The sequence below is a fragment of the Leptonychotes weddellii genome, chromosome 3, assembly GCF_054177405.1.
Source record: "Leptonychotes weddellii isolate Sample4059 chromosome 3, ASM5417740v2, whole genome shotgun sequence".
Lineage (NCBI taxonomy): Eukaryota > Metazoa > Chordata > Mammalia > Carnivora > Phocidae > Leptonychotes > Leptonychotes weddellii.
Window position 1 is genome coordinate 61,623,850 of NC_138371.1, and position 17,804 is coordinate 61,641,653.

A 17,804-nucleotide genomic window follows, 5' to 3' on the forward strand; every position below is an offset into this window, starting at 1 on the left:
ATTGTGATTCATTGGAAAAATTCTCAGTGCTCAATAGCCCTCACACTTTTCCCTCCTAGGTGCTGGTTGAGTGTGAGTATATTGTGGGGAAATGTGCCATGATGTTGGGCTCCACTGGCTCTTGGCTAAAGGGTGTTGGGCTGATAAAAAAAAAAAAAAAAAAAAACTGCTAAATGTGTCCAATTCTCTTGGTCCATTTGCTTAAGTCTCTGAAACTGGAGAATGACATGTATTCAATAGTTCAATAGCTAGAAACCAAGTCCAACATTAAAAAAGAAATCCCTTCTGATATTGGATAATATTAAGACTTTTTCTGAGGTTATTTTAAAAATCATTAAATCCCAAATAATGTAAAGGTCTCATTCCTCATTTTTCTTGCATTGTAGCTGCCATCTTCTGGGGAACTGTGCTCGGTCCCATCTAATTGCCAGTTTTGCCCATTTCTTAAGGTTGGCCACCATTTAGAATACAACTCAAAGGTAATCATTCTGAACTAGTGAGACAGCTCACTCTACAGTCAGCCCTTTGTATCAGTCTTAGCTTGTCTGTTTACAGAGTTAAGCAAAATGAGCTGATACAAGATTTGCATAGCCTTTAGTGCAATGAATTAAATAACTGGGGGATTAAAAAAAAGACTGATCATGTAGTTAATGAATATTGATTAGGCTCCTACATTGTGCTTGACTTCGTGGTAAGTACTCTGAATTTGAGGATAAAGTAAAAGAGAAAGTGTCTGCCTATGCTTCATGTATGACCCACATATGGCTGCTTTACTCTATGATTTTTTTTTTAATAAACAGTGAATTAAAAGGATTTCAAATTTCTATGGTTTCCTCTATTGAAAATTACTTCAGCAGGTTTGCCTGCTGCTGATTCCTGTGTCCCTGCCCACAGAATTTCTTCTTAAGGGAAGTGATCAAACAGATCATACTTTCTATTTCTGTTAAACTTCCACTAATTTCTTTCAAGCATTTGATGTATAAGTCTAGGCTGATTTGAATGGATCTATGGACTTTTTCCAACTTCTTTCTAAGGAAAGAGCAAACACGTGCTTTCATAAATTATTTCAACTGATCAACTAAAGATATAAACCTAAGCACAGATGCAAAAACCCTCAGTGGTCCTTATACTACCTCAAACCGAGAACCTACCTGGTACCATCACAAAGGAGGGTCCAGGTCTTTTTTTTCTTTATTCGGAAATACCGCAGCTTTTCTCAAAAATGGATGTTTCTCCATTTTCAAATAGAGAAACAGAGCATTAGTACTGACAGAAATCCCACATCTTCATCAGCTACCTCATGTTCCCAAATGAGACACTAGGCTAACAGACACATTATTACTAGCAGATGCTTTAGCCACCCCATCCTTATACTCTCCCCTATTCTTTTCACCTACAGTGGACCAGGGTGTCACTAAGATTCCAGCTGTCTGAACTGGAAACAGAATTGTATGACCTTAATGTCTCCTTTTCTCTGAATTCTTGCTGAACTTACTAAATCCTACTAGGTCTCTCTAGATTAGGAAAGCCATTCCAAAAAAGAGAGGAAAGAAACCCACATCTGAGATACAGCAACACTTTCATGAAATTTCAGAATTTAAAAAAAAAAATTCAAAAAGGAAAAGATCCAAAAGTAGAGCACTTACTAAGGAACTAAAATGTTTAAATTGTGTTTCTAGAAGATTCTGTTGTTTGTTCTTGATCCTTATCAGAGTTCGGTTTTGAGAGAACAGGGCATGGAAAGGGCAGTGGATCCCTGTAGAAATACACAGAAGGTATGCTACTCTTGTCCCTGTAAGTGTGGGAGTATCAACAGGTGAAAAATCATTCTCCAACTTAGCGATGGGACAGGGAGAGGAAATTGGTCCAAAGCTAATGAATAACTTTTGAAGTCTTAGATAAAAATAGTAATATTTATTGATAGATGTACACAGAGAATATTTAGTATAGAAATTGTGGAAACCTAAGGTTGCTAATAGTTGTACAAGCACTTCATTGTCCACAAATGTCTATTAAATTATGTTCTCTAAAATCTACATTTATCATACTGAAATATATAGACTCTGTCTAAATAGTAAGTAATATCTGAAGCCAAATCAAATAGCAAATTGATGAAGTCAGGGCCTTTTACTGTCAAGATCACCTTTTTTTTTATTGTAAGAAATTAACTTTCAGTGAATATCTAAGCTTATGACAGTATTTGTGAACCACACAGATCACTGCTGACTACTGCAACTCTAATTTTATTTGAAATACCTCTTCATTCATTTATGTTTATTATTGCCATCCTAAGACACAAAGTTTTAGATTTCTGCTCATTAGTATAAACAGACTTCTCTGGTTTGTTCGGTCTTATTTCCAAACTGCAGGCATTAGTTGGTGTGTTATCTTTAATAGTGAGAGATACACTATTCCATCTTTAAAGCCATGATCAAGATGTTTTTCAGGCTTGAAAACAAAATATCTATAGCGGGTTTTTTTAGCTCAATCAAACCTCTTTCCTCTCTTTCTCTCCCTCTCTGTCTCCGCTATCTTTCAACACCAGCATGAGTGCTAATTTATGTGATGATTCTGCCATTCTAATGTTATTCTACAATTCACAAATAAGGCACTTCACATCCTTAAAATTTGTCTCCAAAATATTGCAGCCTTGTTCTGATATTATCTCTACGTCTAACTTCTTACATAACTATATATTTTTGTTTACAATTATTTAGTAGGATATAGTGAGTTTTGCATTGGCCACTAAAATAATACTTAACTCATCTTTATAGGAAATAAAAGAAAAGGGGTGCCTGGGTAGCTCAGTCGGTTAAGTGGCTGCCTTCGGCTCAGGTCATGATCCTGGGGTCCTGGGATTGAGCCCCACGTCCGGCTCCCTGCTCAGCGGAGAGCCTGCTTCTCCCTCTCCCTCTGCCTGCCACTCTGCCTACTTGTGCTCTCTCTCTATCTCTCTGTCAAATAAATAAATAAAATCTTAAAAATAAAAGAAATAAAAGAAAAAATGGATGCATTCTTTCTTTTCTGGAGTGGGATACTGGCCTTGTGTATCACTAAGACCAGCGGAATATGTTAGAAATATCATACTTCAAAAAAATCTGTGTCGGAGGAGGGGAGAGAGGAATGCCTAAAGAGTTTGCAACATTATTTCTTGTGCTAGTCTCCCTGAGAGTATGTTAAAAACAAAGTAACCTCTCTTGGGTCTGGGATGCTTTTGGTATACCCTTGCTGAGGGCAGTGGAATGGACCAGATGGTTTCTTGAGTTCTCCTCCAAGCCTCTCACATCCTAATACATGGTCAGAATACAAGAGATCCAACTTTATTCCCATTTTGAGGAAGGTATTCTTGTAGGCTGGCCCCTTTTTCATCCAGATATGGTTTAAGCTACATTAACTTGCTTCTATTAGGGAGAACTGAATTCCTGTGGTATTGGAAGGAAAAAAAAAAAGAAAAACATCCTCTTGCATCAGATTCAAATGTTTTCCAGATCTACTGGTGGTAATTGACATAATTCATTTTAATGAGTTAGAAGTATTTGAAGAGCTTTCAGTGAAAACATGTGGGGCCGCTCTATAAATTCCTAGGCTTTTAGAACCCCCTCGGTCTCCAGTGTTTCTACATTTGCCATATCCAGTAAACTGATAAACAAAAATGATTTATTGTAAAATAGTTATAAGTAAAGAAATGTCCTCTGAGGATACAATAATTGTTTTCATTTTCCTTTCCCCAGTGCCAGTGGTATAATAAAATGCTAATAGATGCAAATTATGCATGATCTTTAATGCATACTAAAGAGAGACCATTTAAAAATCAGGTACCTTTTGTTGGTGAGTAGGCAGTGGAATATTGTTTTCTAGGCAGTGGAATATTGTTTTCTTTTTAAGATCTGGTGCAAATCTGGAAGGTTCATTTCTGGATTGTCTGCATGTACAGGCCCACCTCCAGACTGCTACAGTTAGACATTCCAGAGGAGGGGTGGAGGCAGAATAGGGGGAGGAGAAGAGGCAAACAAAAACATCTTTGGCTCCAAATGATTCCATAAGGAAATCTTGGAAAGAAAAACAAGCGTCACCCCAACAGAACAGCCGCTGTGACTTAAAGAAGAGAAAAATTGAAATACATGAAAAATCAATGAGGTAATAATTAAATTGTGGGGCACAGCGTACAGCAGTCGGGACACTCCATGCATTTGGTTAATGGAGACAGGGAACTGAAGTCATCAGTAGTTAAGAGGGAGCAAAGAACAGCCCCCATCTGGAAGCTAATTTCATGATGAGACACTAAAAAACACATACCTGCTACAGTATAGAGGATATTTATAGGAGGTTAAAGATACAAATTAAAGTCCAGCAGCCTATACATTCCTGATTACCCAGCATTCTTAAATCAGTCCTCCTCAGTCTCACACCTGGGGTCTCAGCTGCAGTGTAGCTGTCATCTACGCTACCCATGGCCCACGATTGATGACAGTCATTCGCTGATGAAGCTGTATACATCATTTCTGTCCGAGCTGTACTGGCCAGATGGACCCTGACCATCCATCGCCTGTCAGGGACGCATCTGTTCACACTGCTGCTAGGGGTACTAACAAGTCATTGGCTTTCCAAAAGGACAGTGTCAGCTGGGTAGGGTACAACATGAAAACTGGTGTTGTTGGGTCTTTTTCTTTCTTTTTTCTTTCTTAAATCAAGAAACGGGTTTGTTTGTTCTTTTTTTCTCTTAATAGGGGATACATTGCATTAACTTTTTTAAAAAGTAGAAGTAGGGATATCCAAAAGATCAGAGACACTTTATTAACTTCGTATTGATAAAGCAAGTTGGGTTTCTTTTTGAAATTTGTTGTTGTTGATGATGTCATTAATAAAATATCGTCCGTTGAGATTAGGATATTAAAATGTTTGTGAAGATCTGAGAAGTTTCATTACCAATATTTGTTTCTATTTTGAAAAGTCAATGATGTCTGTGTACTCTTTTGTTCCAAATCCAGTTAATGTTACTTGTTTTACTTCTTTGTATTAAATAAAATTATCTCTCTGGCTGAAATAAAATGTACTCTAAAGAAAAATTTGCAATACGTTTCCATAAATCTAATCAATAACAAGATAGTTCTAATCCAAAGAAAGTTCTGTAATAAATTTCCATAAATTTAATCAAGTCTGGTGAAGATCATGTTTTCATGTTAATTTGTTGCCACTTTAAAATGTGTTTACAAGGAAAGGAATTGTTTTAACATCTGGATGAAGCAGTACCTGTGATTTAATTAGTCCTTCTGTGTCAAGAACCATTTGGGCACTTTCCCTATATTTTCTGGGCATTTACCCTTCATTTGCTCTTCACATCCCTATGAGGTAGAACTCTTATTCCCATTTTCCAGATCAAGAAACTAAAGAATAAAGAGTTAAAGGATCCACATGTAGTGTTATTGGAAGAGCTGGGATTTGAGCCCAAAGTAGTTCTGACACCAAATCCCAGAGGTTAATTTCTTTTTGATTTGAGCTCCTAAAAATGGTCTTCAGATATGGATCAAAACAGTCATTACTGCCCAGCATCCCGATACCTTTTCTAAATTCTTACTTTTGTTATAAAAATAAAATTATTTTGCCTTGGCTGAAATTTAACAAGAGGGATTTTAAATTAAGCAAGAATGAGAACTCAGTCAAAATCAGACAATTAATTGGTTTCTTTTTAAAATTAAAGATAGAATTTACATTTTAAAATCTACTTTGTCATGTAGAGACATGTTTCAAAAAGATTCATAATCAACACCCACAGAATGTTTTTAAATGAATAAAAGTTTAAAATCTACTCAAAATGATGTTGAAGAAAGCAGAGCATGTGGCAAGACCAGTCTTCAACAGGTAAGCAAAGCAGAGGCAACTGTTAGGATGAATATGAAAGTGAGTGGGTATCTGTAGAGATCCTTAAAATAAAATTATTTATAAATACATGTCTCAAGCAGAGCCTCCAGCTCTTTATTGCTTCAGTTTCCTGATTTAAAAAAATGAAAAAAAAAATGCACACTTTTTTTTTTTTTCCATCAATGGAATTGTATTTTACAAACTTGGGTAAAAACTTACTGTAAAAGAAAAGAATCTAATTTTACTAGATGGAAAACTGATAAAGAGATGAGGCTATTTTCAAGGTCACAGAGGAGGCATTTCTATATTGGCAATGTGAGGCACGTTGTTGAAAAATATGAGTGACTATAAACCTCATTTTGGCTGTCGGCTTTGGCAGCAGCAAGAGATCTGCAGGGAAATTTCTCCATAATTCTCCATTTTGGCTTCATAAATTGGCAAACCACATGGTTTTTCTTGCTATGAAGGTCTTAACCTCCAATTAATTTACTTTGCTCTTTTTCTTACTATTTTTCTTCCTGTAGAAATATGGTAAAACTTTGAAACAAAACTAAATTTCTTGATGTCTTCTGCTGTTTTAACTCATGAGCAAATATATTTTTACAAAGAAAGTTTCCATAAATATGCATGATAAGTCTATATAAACTGATTGCCATTCTTGGTTCCTCCTGCATTCAAATATGAATGGTCCACACTCTAAAGAAATTTATAATTCCTGAAAGGAGAGGGGAATATTGACAAATAACTACAAAGAAGCTAAAATGTCTTTAAATTGTAAAAACAATATTAGAAAATTTGAGACGAGATTTCTTACAGCTGAAATAGTAAAAAAAAAATCTTTATGGAGGAGGTAGTATTTGAAATGTCTTTTTAAAAAAATGTTTAATTTTTAACTAATTTCTACATCCAATGTAGGGTTTGAACTCACAACCCGAAAATCAAGATCCACGGACTGAGCCAGCCAGGCAGCCCTTGAAATGAATCTTGATGAATTTATTTAGGAACTTAATTTGTGTTAGACAAGAGATGGCATCTCAGGTAGAGGAGACAGATTTAACACAGGGCTCTAGGTAGAGAATCAAAGGTCAGAAGACGTAATAGTGAGGACACTAATTTGTATTTGCATTTGTATATTACTTATCATAGATGATTTGTTAATGTTTTGTAAATGTGTGAGTAAATGAACGAATAGTAAAAATGAGTTAAAATCTTTAAGAGTCTTGTGCATCCATGAGTTAGAATTTACAATTCCATCATAAAAAAAAACAAGAAGCTCTATAGTGGTAGGTAAGAAACTACTCTTTTCAAAAATATGCATGTACTAAATCCTCATCCCTGGCTCCCAAGAATATGTACATGGTGAGAGGGGCTTTGCAGAAGTGATTAAAGGTGGAGATCCTGAGATGGGGAGACTATTTTGAATTATCCAGGTGTGCCCAACCTAATCGAATGAGTTCTTAAAAGAGAACATTTCCACACTTGGTTCAGAAGGAGATGTGACTGGACAAAGTATGAGATAGAGATGACATTGCTGACTTTGAAGGTGTAGAAAAGGTGCCACAAGCCAAGAAGGCAAGCCTCCAGAAGTAGGAAAAAGCATGGGGAAAAAAAAAATAGATTCTCCCCCAGAACATCCAGGAAGGAATGCAGGACTGCCAACACTTTCATTTTAGCTCCATCTGACCCATGTCAGACTCTGACCCACAGATAATGAACATGTGTTGTTTTAAGTCCCTAACTGTGTGGTCATGCATTAGGGCAGATGGATCTATTTTGTATTGTTTGGGCGTACCACAGTTTATAGGTCCACCAGGATATTTTCAAACATTGTGTTGCCACCTGGGAAGTCAATGCTGAAAATGTACATATAAAAATTGGGATCAAGTTCTAGGAAGAAAAAGGAATTCATTACTAAAATGCATATAACATATCTGTGATTAAATGATAGGATGAAATGTCTGTGTTAATTTGTATGTTTGCTTTTCAATAATAAAATTAATACTGAGATATTGGGAGTTTTCAGCATTGATCAAGATATAGTTTGATCTTTTTTTGTTGTAATTTTGTGATCTATTTTGCCTTTGATTAACTAGTTTTCCTAAGCAAAAAAGAAACTTGACAAATAAGTCATCAGAAATATTGAGTTAGATTTTGTGGAATTGTGTCTCTTCTATCTTGCGTATTCCATACGAACTCTGACCACAGTCCAGTCAAAAATTATTGTTTGATTTGAGTGGTAAAGTCTGTACATATGGTTTAAAAAAATTGAGTGTCTTGTCCCATTATTCATCCTTTCAAAACAAATGGCTATTCAGTGTGCCAGTCTTCTATATATGTCTGGTTGATTTAAGATATAGTAAGTATTGTCTGTGATGTAGCCCACCAGAATTAGATAGATAGAAGGTTAAGAATTTATCTCGTAATTTAGGCAATATATATGGTCATTACAAAGAGAACTAAAGAAATGTTTTGCTCAGACTAATTTTTTTCTGGAAAAATTGAGGAAAACGAATATAGAGTTTTGTGCTCAAGCCGCTTTTCATGTGTGGATTTGTGGTATTGTATACTGAGTAAGCAGGTGGGGGAATTAATAGATCGCGTTTTTGTAAATAAGTTACTACTTGATAGCAACATTGCGGCCGAAGTACCGTCTCTGGGCTTTCTGGCCAATGGCCTTCAGGTTCATGCAGAGCCAGGCTGCTCGCAAAAGTCTCTTTGGCTTCATTTGCTGTGCATACAAGGTTCTGTTTGTTGGGTTTTCTTTTCACTTCCAAGTTCATATGGAAGGAATTTCTTTTTTAACTTTGTACCACACAGGACTCAATTCCACTGTCCAATTATCTGCCTCTTCACCTCGGAATCACCATAGAGCCGCTCCGAGATCAAGTCGGCTGAGCAAGATACTGCGCGTCGTGATGCTAGACTGGGTGGCCGGACGTCCTGCCGCTCCCGGGACTGGCCGGGAGACTTGTGGAGAAGTGTGCAGCCCTGAGGGACCTGGGCGGACCTCCGGTTAACTTCCCATGGGAAAAGCAGACTCCAAGCCAATCACCGATGGCACATCAAAATATTCAACTAACCATGCACATCCTTTTGCGTTTGCGAACCCTGGACTGGACACCTGTTTCACTTAGCCTTGTTGCGGTGGAGGCCGTCTTTTTATTCCTGTTTGCTTCCCTTATACAAAGCCTCTGCCAGGAAAAGTCAGCCAAGTCTTACATGCAAAGTGTGACTGGACGTAGGCAGTGGTCTCTCTCATCTTACAACATGTAAATCCAAGCTGTGCTCTATTCCCATGGAACTTGCTTACTTCCATTTATTTTTCATGTCCCCAAGGTTAAGACAAAAAAAATAAAAAATAAAAAATAAAACGGACAAACAAAAGCCCCACAACTTTCTTTTTTCCAGTTAGAATAAGGAAGTTTTACAACTTTAAACCATTCACTTCTTTCCACTCTGACGCAAATTTCTATTCCATCTCATTCACATTTCGTTCATTTAATTTAAGCCCACCCAAAGTTCACAAGATGTAGAGACAAGCAGACCTGGGATCGGTGTTCATTCTCTCAGGTATCTGCCATGTAACATGAACAAGACACATAGGCTTTCTGTGACTATTTCCTCAACTGTAAAAACGAGTATAGTTTCAAATTAATTTATTCACTAATTAATTCTTTAAATTAGTCTCACTCTCCTAGGCACTGAGATAGAAACATGAACAGTGCCTGTCCTCAAGGGGTTTCAGTCTACTGGTTACAGATTGTGAATTAAAAGGTAATCACTGAGATGGGGCCCCTGTGTGGCTCAGTGGGTTAAGCATCTGACTCTTGGTTTTTGGCTCAGGTCATTGTCTCATGGGTCGAGGGATGGAGCCCCGGGTCTGACTCGAGGCTCAGCAGGGAGTAAGCTTGAGATTCTCTCCCTCTGCCCTTCCCCCTAGTCACATGGATGCTCTCTTTCTTTCTCAAATAAATAAATAAATCATAAAAAGTACAAATAAAAGGTAATCACTGAGAAAGTATATATGGAGCTGGGAGGAGAACAGCTCCAAAGCTCTGTGTGGTTCAAGCACTTGGCTCTCCAGTGACCTGCAGGAGTGCAGGCAGGATTGGGGGAGATATGTAAAGTACCAGCACCCTAACAGGTAATCAATAAAGGTTCCTTCCTGGTCCAGAGGATACTCTTAATTAGTTGGCACTGTATTTTTACTTCCTCTTTTGATGTTACACAAATGGAGTTTTAATATTTTTATGTCCCCTACTTTAAGACCCTGGCAAGATGAGACCACAGGTTTCACTTTTCTTATTAAATCTTTTACTTCAGTGGCCAAGAAGTTAAGTTCTGGCCTCAGACTTCCTTGCTTGAAATCCCTCCTGTGCCACCACGGGACATTTGACCTTGAGCAACTTGCTGAGACTCTCTGGGTTTTTGTTTCTGTTTTCAGCAAATAAAAATAATAAATGTGCTTTATGGCTGGCTTAAAAGAGAAGTGTAAAGAACTTATAAAATAGGTAATTTTAATTTTAATTGTTCCTGTTATTACTATTATTATTATTATTTACTCTCTTGCCTTCTCCAGAGTATAATGATATAATAAAGGCTCCAGTGATATAATAAATGCTGAGTGACCAAAAGGCCACTTTTGGGTACTAATGGCATTCTCTGCTTTTGTTCTTTTATTGCTGGGAGAATAGCAAAGCGCCATTTACAGATGATGTTCTGGGATTAGTTGAGGAGCAAGAACAGGGGATACAACAGGGTTTTTTCTACCTGCTGTACTCAACAGAAGGTTTCTTTGAATCAGGAAGATCTTATACTCTGCTATGAACTCCTTAAAACCTGGACTTAACCTTAGTTACCCTTGTAACCACAATGACTAGCATGGTGCCGGGAACCTGGTAAAACCCTGAGCCGTTCCACATAGATAAGCATATCGGAGATGCTTAATAGTATTGAAGGGTGAATAAATAATTGAATTAAAGATGGTTATAGTCAAAACACCACCACTTGAGGCTGGCAGTTCCTGAGACAGCTCAGTGGATCTATAGAAAATCTCTGTAAAAAACATAAGCATTCTCCAGGACAACGAATCCTTTGGAAAGTTGCCAGGCAGGTTACTTGACCAAGAGACATGAAACAAAAAAGCATACTGATGAAGGATGAAGAAGAAACACAGAACCTATGAAACAAGGTAGAGAAGAACATGGACTCTAACATCAGAAGAATCCATGTTTACATCTCATCTCCATCCTGTTGCAGACATCTTGATGATGGTTTCCTCATCTGCAAAATGGAGACAGTCAAACCTGCTTCAAAAGACACAGTAAGAATCAAAACAAGCCTGCCAAGGTGTAGCATAACATGGCAGGTAAGTGCCCGGCCTCTGGCCTCTGACTATTTGGATGTAAGTCCCAGCTCTGTCACTTGATAGTGGTGAGCATATTAATTTCACCTTTCTGCGTGTCAGTTTTCTCATCTATGAAATGATAATAACAGAGTTGCTATGAGAATTAAATGGATAAATACATGTTAAATTTCTTAAAACGATATCTGTCACAGAGCAGGGCCAGAGTATGTTGCTGTTCTTTTTTAAGCAATAGGACATAATTTAGGTATTTCCCTTTTATGGTTCTACCTGGACTATACCTTCTTGGTCCTCAAGTGATCAATAAGAACCCCAGAGAAGAAAAATTCACCTTTGATTGTTGGTCTACTGATTAGGAGGTCAACATTTGGGATCTGAAATAAGTTACCAATGTCCATAGTCACCAACAATATTTGTATTTTACTTTGGACCATTTTTTCATTTTGTTTTTGGGGCAAGAGATTATATAAAATCTAATGCACTATCATTCTTTAAAAAAAGACTTATTTTTAAGAAATGCAACACCTAAAATGAGATACAGTGAGATATATGCCATGAAATAAAAAAAGGTAAGTCAGATGAGAGAAGAGGTATTTGCTCACCATTTTCTAAGATGAAAATGTGCTATCTGCCTGCTCACACTGTGTGACAGACAGACGTTGCTATCGATGCAAAGATTTGCTTTTGTTTTTGTTGTTTTCCTTTCCTTGACCAGTATAGAAAATTATGTAGTTTCTTTTTCTGGTCATTTTAAAATACAATAAGAAGAAGACTTGAGGCTTTAGAATCTTAAAATGTTATAGCTAAAGGGGATCAGAGTTAGCCCAAACCCCACATTGTATTGGTGAGGTGGATTTACTTTGCCTAACAATTTACTTTTCTCACTCATTTATTTATTCAAAAATAACTATGCAAAATTATCGATCACTATATTAGTCAGGGTTCTCCAGAGAAATAGAACCAATACATTGTAGATAGGTGGATGATAGATAAATAGATAGATAGATGGATAGATGATATTTATTATAAGGATTTGATTAATGTTACTATGGAGGCAGACAAGTCTCAAGATCTCCAGGGCAATTCTACAAGCTGGAGACCCAGGAGAACCAATGGTATAGTTTTACTCCAAAGGTCAGCAGTCTCCAGACCCAGAAAGAACCACAGTTTTTTTGTTTGAGTCCAAAGGCAGGGAAAAGCTGTTGTCCCAATTAGAAGGCTGTCAGGTAGAAGGAAGGTGGGTCAGCCTTTTTGTGCTATTCAAGTCTTCAGCTGATTGGATGAGGCTCACCCACACTAGGGAGGTCAATCTGCTTTACTCATGCCACCAATTTAGATGTTAATTTCATCCCAAAGTACCAAATAAGAAAAAATATTACAGAAATACCCAGCATGATGTTTGATCAAAGGTCTAGGTACCCAGTGGCACAGTCAAGTTGACACATAAAAATCAGTATCCGAACAACCTGTCCAAGTGTCAGGCGTTATTCTAGGCCCTGAAGATAGAGACAAATAATTGTGTGTAAAAGGCTTAAAATCCAGTTGGAAAAACAGACAAGTCAATGACAAAGTGTAAGTGAGTGAAATGAATATGAGAGTCAGCATGTCACACACCCTGTAACCTAATTTTTGCATCAGGGTATATATGGTGCTTTTTCACAGTGCCCTATTTTTTTCCCTAGTCCTACCCTACCTTATGCCCCACCCTCATATCTAGCTTAGAGCACGTAGGGGAAGGCATCAGCATCCACTAAGAGACACAGTGAATTTTGTTTTTAGGAAAAAGAAAAGAAAGGCAGACAGTAACTTGGGTCATACTTAACTCTTGGTCTAGACAAATGTAAAAGCTTGAGAATTGAATCCTGGTTCTTTTTCATCCTTTCTGCATGTCTACTTTGGCTTTAGATATCTTCTCTTCTTCCAAGTTCTCAGGCCTGAGAGCATCACCTTTTTGCTCAGAGGACCCACAGAAGTCCCTTCCAGACCCCCTCTTTAGACTCTCCTCCGTGTCCCACTCCTAGATAATGGATCATTATATCAACTGAAAGATGATAATGAATTAATATTAGTTCCCCTGCACCCCAACTTGGATAAAATATGTGTGTCTTAATAGAAGCATTTTGGGTATGGAATGCATGAGTCTTCAAAGGGAATCTTAAGCATTTTGAAGGCTGGTACTTTTGAGTAGATTACAATTCATGCCATTTAAGTTAGTCTCCTTTGCTGATGAGTAGGACTGGCTGTCATATATCAAAGCTTTCACTTTGGAAATCAAAAGGAGAAGAAAAATACATTTCTTGAACCCTGATGTGCCAGATTCTATTAGGTGCTTCAAATAGTTTACCACATTTAATCATAATAAAACCCTGCAAACTATGTATTAAATTTCCCATTCTCCGGTTAAAGAAACTGAGACTCTGAGGTGGTCACAAAACATACTCAAGGTTACACAGAGTGGAGAATTAGGAGCCACAAAACAAATGAGGAAGTTGTGATAATTTGTAGGTAACTTCAGAGGTGAACTGGAGCAAAAGCAGGAGACAACTTTCCCCAAACAAGGTCTTTTGATGACACTAACAAAAACAGTTTGTTGGGCTACAACATATATATTTCTGGCTCAAATTTTGTTTATTGTACCTTACTATATAAGATCATTGAGTGTCAGAATTCCAGTGTTCATCTCTTTTCCTCACGCTTTGTAAATGTGGAAAAAATCACACTTCACACAGCTCCATTTCCTATTTCTAAAATGGCTGAAGTTAAAAAAATTAAAAAAAATAAAATGGCTTAGGTTTGGAAGACATTATGGGGATGGTTGATGAATTTTGAGTAAGGTCTATAAATTCACTAATAATATTATCTTAGTGTTAATCTCCTGAGTTTTATAATTGTACTAGGGATAGGTAAGAAAATGGGTAAGTAGAAAATTCCTGACTAATGCTTTTTAAAAGCTTGTTAAAAATTAGTTTAATCAGGGGCTCAGTTGATTAAGCGTCCGACTCTTGATTTCGGCTCAGGTCATGATCTCAGGGTTGTGAGATTGAGCCCTGCATAGGGCTCCACGCTCAGCTGAGAGTCTGATTTTCTCTCTCCCCCTCTAAAATAAATAAATCAATCTTTAAAAAATGATTTTAATCAAACTAAGATAAAACTGTGGAGATTCCATTATCATAATGAATGAATCTATAAAAATGTAAAAAGGATAATGGTAGAAGTCTTCACTTGTTTTAACTCCATATTTGCAAAAACAAAAATCTCTAAAATGATTAACATATATTTTAATGATAGAGTAGTAGACTAAAACTTGAGACACACACTCTGGAGAAAGAAAAAGCTGGGTAAGAGAAGAAATATGTGTGGGCAATCTGTAACTCAGCTCTAATTTAGAAATTGGTTTAGTGGTTGTATTGGGGGTTTGTGGTGAGCAATTACTTTTTCTACACTAACCACTGGGTGGTTATAACCATGACTACATTTTTTCTCCTGTATCACCAAATTGTCTCATGAAAAAAGGTGTCATCTTTTGAGTAGTGTGGGCTACATTTCCATTGGCAGCAGCCAACTGATTATATTCTGCTAGTTCACTGGGTGCCATCCAACAGTCAGAGTTTGCCAATGTGCTGGGAGAGGTCCAGCAACTCTTTGGAAGTGGAATGGCCTTACCAGGGAGAGCTCTGGTGGTCAGGATGGAGCAATTCCCCGCGCTGAGCTCAACAGCCTGCAGACATGGGTCATAAGAGTCCTCTGCTGGCTATGGCTCAGGTGACTTCAGGGCAACTTGCTGGGGAGAGTTCAGCAAACCACTGAGAGAAATCTACTAGAAACAGTCTGACAATAAGTTAAGGGAAAATTCAGTTGGCAATGTTCCAAAAGCTATAAAAGCAACCCATTAAAAATTAGAGGCATTGCATAGATCCATAAGGAGAATTCTTGGCAGTCTGGTGAGAACACTAATTTTTTTTCATTTTCTTTTCTTTTTCTTTCTTTCTTTTTTTTTTTTCTATTTGTTGCAGAACAGCATCTGAATGGTATGAAAACAACTCAATTTTTAAAATGTATACTTTATAAAATATAGTTATGTTACTTTAAAATAATGCATACTATAAGCATTATCTTTTAGAATTCTAACAGTATATATAGTTCAAAGCTAACTAGGATAGAAATAAGTTTGGTTTACCTTTTGTATCATCTAGTATTACTAGGATAATTGAAATAGGGGGATTGAAAGAATTTAATACATGAAAAGAAATTTCTTTTATGAATAAAAATCAAATCAGTTCTTCAGAACTAAAAAAAGACAACATCACCAATTTAGTCTTAAAATTGATTTAATTTTGTTTCTCTCTGGGCAAAAACACTATTGATTTTCAATTTAGTATCAATATTAAAGAAAATTCATCCTCAACTCTTTATCATTGCCCTTACTCCTTTATTCATTTACTTATTTATATCAACCAGGGTTGAGTGAATAAAATTTCAGAGTTTATACTCCTAATAGATATTCATAAAATATCTCTCTGAAGCCAAATGACGATAAAAGAAAAAAATATCAAAAAACTCTATGAATATTTCTGTTGCAAAGTTTTACTGTTTTAATTGTGATTTTCATTTGGGAAAAACTGACAAGTTTTGAATGATGTTGATATATAGGTCCACAAACAAGTACTGACCAACTACTAGCTGTCAGACTAGTATTTTAGTATTATAAGAAAGTTACAAAAGAGGTATAAGACACACTCTTTACTTTGGAGGAGGTTATCATCTTAAATATATTCAAATCACTATTTCATTTCTTATCAGATTAAATAAAGAAGTAAACCATACTGTGCCCTAAACCCCATACAACTCTGATTATTATGATTCTTCCCTAAGTAACTAGCACTAGGTAATTATAATTCCAATGGTCAGAGTTAATTTTTTTTCATTTATAATAACATTTGGAAGAATTAAGAAATGTTTATAATAGGGAAAGGAAATATAAAAATTAGACTACAAATATAAAAAAACGAATAAAAGCTTCCATCGATATGATGTTCTTTTAGTTTGTATTTTGTTATACTAATGTTATTTATTTTAGATAATGCATAGTGGAAAGAGCTTAAATTTTGTAAATAGTCAGACAAAGAAAAGACATAAATTCTCTTGCATGATTGGAATGAAGCTATTTTAAAAACCAGCCAGGCGAACTTTCTGATTTTTGGTACATAGGACAAGGCAGATGGGAGCTTGCTGTTTTCCCTAGAGTGTTTTGGTAGAATACCCTTACATTTTGGGATGAGGACACAGTATACTATAATTTGGTTGCTTTCAGGAAAATCTGTTTACTAGTGGAAAATTATGTTATGAGATAATAATAGGGTAAAATTTACAATGCTTGCAAAACATGTATTGATATTTAATCAGGCTGTTGTTTAAACAGCTGATCCTCTGAAATTTTACACAAGTATTAGATTCTTCAGGTATTTATTCTAGACCTAGTCAAGGACTCTTTCATATTACTTTTCAAGTAACAGTATCAAAATAGTGTGAGGTTTATAATCATTCAACGCTTAATTTTAAAATGTCAGCACTTGTGCTCTGTTGAAATAACCACACTGAATCTGGAGTTTTATGGCATTACAAATAAAACATTCCCAGGCATTTCCTTTGCCCCTTGTCATTGTAGAGGAGGACCATAAATAGGTCATCATAATAGTATATGATTTACAAACAAAATAGTGCATGGTTTCCATACAGTGAAATGTATTTTTGCTTAAATATAATGTTACTTTATAACTAAGTTTATCTATGCAAAATAAGTAATTAATATGTTCTCTTAGAGGATCTCTGCTGCTTACCATTGCAAGGATAAGACATATCTACAGTTCTGCACGGAGAAATTAAATCAAACATATCTAATTAATATTTGTATAGCACCTTACATTTTATAAAATATATTCACATGCATTTTCCAACTAAATCCTTATGCCAAAACTGTGAAGTACTCAAGGAATATAATTTATCTCTACTATAATAAAAAGAAACAGAAATTCATAATCATTGACTTTTATAAGGTCGTATCATGCAATTAGTAATCTGCAGAGAATAGAAATCAGCCCAAGTACTCTGATTTTAATGCTTATGTGCTTTCCAACAACAAATTTTGCCAAAATTACAAATTCATAGACATTAATATCTAGATTGAAGTTCATGGATCATTTAAGAAAAGCTAAGTAAGTTTGGTACATAATCACCAACTTGTTAAAGTAAGGTCTAGATAAACATGGGCCAATGTATTCTTTTTTTTTGTTTGGTTGGTTTTTTTGTTTGTTTGTTTGCTTGTTTTAATTTTTTTATTAACATATAATGTATTATTTGTTTCAGGGGTACAGGTCTGTGATTCATCAGTCTTACACAATTCACAGCACTCACCATAGCACATACCCTCCCCAATGTCCATCACCCAGCCACCCCATCCCTCCCACCCCCCACCACTCCAGCAACCCTCAGTTTGTTTCCTGAGATTCAGAGTCTCTTATGGTTTGTCTCCCTCTCTGGTTTCATCTTTCCCTCCCTTCCCCTATGATCCTCTGTCTTGTTT